Here is a 3647-nt window from a genome sequence, read left to right as displayed (position 1 = left end):
ACACACACACACACACACACACACACACACAGTGCAAGTGTCGGTTGTTTTGGAGGATGTGGTTCTCAGTCACACCCCAGTTCATCGTGTTTGTGGGATTCTGGCCCAAAATCCCACCGCAGGACAACCACTAAAGCCCACCGTCTCTTACGGAAGTAAAAAAAAATGAAAACAGGTGTGTGCATTTGAGGTTTAAGCAGACAAACCGAGTGAAAACAGGCTCCAGCCATGTCCACAGCCGCTACCCTCACCTGCCTCCGTTCAGCTCCGGTTGTAAACACGGTGACGGTGGAACACGGAGGCTGACGGCGGGATATTAAAGCCGCGTATGCATCTGTACTCACCAAGACCTGGTTCCTGAGGGATCCAGTCTGCTTTACACCCAGTCTGCCCCTCCGGTCCAGCGGTCAGACGATGAGCATCGCTCCGCTGACTGACAGCAAACACCGGAGCTGAGCTAACAAGCTAGCAGCAATGTTGCACACCACTTCCGGTTAAGACTTTCAACATAAAACTGTTATGGGGAAACTGGAATAGAATGCTTTTATTGTCGTCATACACAAAGTACAACGAGAAACACACCCCGGACACCAGTGCATGTTGCTCGTATTACATCTGCGGAGCTTTTAAATAAATAACTCATCTGATCTTTGTCGACAATGAAAAAAAATAAAAAATAAAACAAAATAAAAATAAGTGTTAAAGAAGTATGTATACTTTAAGTATATAGACACATGTAGACATGCACATAAACAATCAAATAAATAAAGCAGATGGAACACTGTTATGATGTATGAGGTGCATATGTATGTATGTATATGACACAGTCCGGTTTTAAAGCTCAGATTTGAGCAAACAGACGCCTGAGGGAAGAAACTCTTCCTCATTCTCTCAGTTACAGTCTTTAGGCAACGACAGCGTCGGCCTGACGGCAGCAGGGACAAGAGAGAGTTTCCAGGATGGCTAGGCTGCTTCAGGATCTTCACAGTCCTTGACCTGCAGGTTGGGGAGGGTGGTTCTGATGGTCCACTCAGCTGAACGGACCGCCCTCCTCAGGACCAAGAAGTCCAGCTCGGTGCAGCTGCCCATCCAGGTGGTGGTGCTCCCACACAGGATGCTGTCAGTGGTGCAGATGTAGAAGCTCCTGAGCATTGTGAGCAGGAGTTTGAAGTCTGTCAGGCGTCTGAGGTGGAAGAGACGCTGTCTGGCCTTCTTCACAGTGGACTTTATGTGAAGTGACCAAGACAGGTCCTGTGTGATCGTCACACCGAGGTATTTAAAGCTGTCCACTCTTACCACCTCAGACCCACTGATGCTGAGTGGATGGAAGACCCTCTGCTGCTCCTGCTGAAATCCACAATCAGTTCCTTAGTTTTGCTGACGTTCAGCAGGAGGTTGTTGTCCTGGCACCAGTTCTCCAGGTGGATGACCTCCGACCTGCAGGCCTGCACCGCCTTTTTGTGACCCAAAGTGTTAACATGAAAACGGCACATATATTTGGTGTTTATAATTATGGAATGATTTAGGATCAAATTCAGAATTTGATGGTTTTCATACACATACTCAACAAGGCCCAGTGTTTATCACGGAGCCCGCTGGGCCTCAGGCAAAGACACAGTTTGTTTTGAAGTGACTGATAGCAGACAGCGAGAAACATGATCGTATGTAAGGGTGCACCTTATGACAAAAACATCTGAACCACTGAGCTAAACTGTGGCTGCCAGCTTTTAACTACCAGCTGAAAATTTTCTTTTCTTTTCTTGAAAAAAGAAGAAGAAGCTAAAAGAAAGCTCTGGGGTTATTCATAAAACATTCAGCGCTTTAGCCCCGAAAGGCCGGGCCTAACAGTACCACCTGTTACAGCATCATAACACACACAACTTTGTCATTAAGTACTGGGAGGTGAATTTTAGTTCATATGACTTTATTTTGAAAGAAAAAGCCCCTGTGCTCGCAGTGTTTACCTCTACCTTGACAGAAACAAAGCAGAAATGTTGGACTGAAGACCTGAAATATGACTTTCCATCAGGATGCAGGAGGCAGCGTGCTCAGCCTCCAGAGGGAAGAACAGAACAGAACAGAGGGACCAGGCCTTAAGTCTAAAGACACAGATACTGGCTGCTGATCTCTTAAAGTGCCACTACACCAATTTCACACATCAAAGATCAGCTGATTAGTCCTACTCAGCCTGAGATAACAGTTTTATAATACTTATTTCTATCAGATGTTTTGTGGGGAAAAAAAAACCTTGATGATGTTACGCTGTGGAGTTGCCTTTACAGGTTGGGACGAACAGTCAGAATATTTTTTATCTCTGTTGAGCTGATCAAAGATGTGGATCTTTCCTGTTGTATTCTGCCCCTCCTCACAAGTTCTTCCATCCATCCATTATCTGTACATCACTTAATCCTCACTAGGGTGGTGGGGGGCTGGAGTCTATGCCAGCTGACTCAGGGTGAAGGCAGGTTCACCTGGACAGGTAACCAGTCTATCACAGGGCTACACTTAGAGACAGACAACCAAGCACAATTTAGAATCACCAATTAACCTCAACATGTTTCTGGATTGTGGGAGGAAGCCAGAGAACCCGGAGAGAACCCACGCTGCACGGGGAGAACATGGAGACTCCACGCAGAAAGATTCTGGTGCCCCCACCGGGCCGCGAACCGGCGACCTTCTAGCTGCGAGGCAACAGTGCTCATAAGTTCTTTATCCTCATAAATATATGTGCTTAAATTACCCTGCACTGCTCCTTACATGTTTTTCTTCTTTACATTTGCACTTTTTACATTCGCATCCTTTCAAACTTTGATGCCAAATATCATTTTGAAACTTAACCAATGATACTGACCAAACATTAAGAAATAAGTGTCCAGAGGCTTATACCGGTTCCTGATCTTTTCAACTCCTTTACAAGAGTATAAACCAGAGGAGAAGATGTCTTTTTAACCAAACAGGAAAACCAGTTCCACTACCTAGCACCTAATAGGCCATTTGGATGACTTATTTTCCTGATCTGTTTATCCACTTCACACTGACAAAGACATTTTAAATGTATTATTCCATAGCGTTGGCTCAGAGAAGCTCCATCGTTTCTTCCAATGTCCAGGAAAATAAAGCTTTCTAAAGGTATTATGTGATTAGTTTTTGGCAGCGAGCTAAATCCAGCAGCAGGAAGAGAGGATAGGAACATGTCTGCTGTTAAGTTATGACATTGTTGAGTTTGGCTCAGACACGCTGCTGGATTTATGTCAAACGCTCAGACCTGAGCTCTGTGTTTGTCTTGGAGCTTTAAGAGCCTTATAAAGTTTATTATGGGTCTGGTTTTGCTCGTGTGTTTGGAATTGGACCAAAAAAGTTTTGAATTGCTTAAGCATATTTTTGTGGAGGGATTGTTACTGCCTGATATTTTTATGCGAGTATTAAACAATTTTAATGAAGTTGTAATGTCGTGTCCTGAATCTATATTACATGCTAACTGTTTGCCGTGTTAACTATTTATTATTTGGCTTCTGGAAGAAAATCTGTTCAGATGTTGGAATGTTTCGGGGCTATTTCTCCTTAATTTTGCTTACATTTAATGCCCACACAACTATGATCAATTGTTTAATTTGAATCACATCAGAGAAGTGTTGGAGGTATAGATT

Source organism: Stegastes partitus, unplaced genomic scaffold (genome assembly GCF_000690725.1).
Source record: "Stegastes partitus isolate 25-593 unplaced genomic scaffold, Stegastes_partitus-1.0.2 Scaffold382, whole genome shotgun sequence".
NCBI lineage: Eukaryota > Metazoa > Chordata > Actinopteri > Pomacentridae > Stegastes > Stegastes partitus.
The sequence above is the reverse complement of the archived record's forward strand: the minus strand, read 5'-3'. Positions refer to the sequence as shown.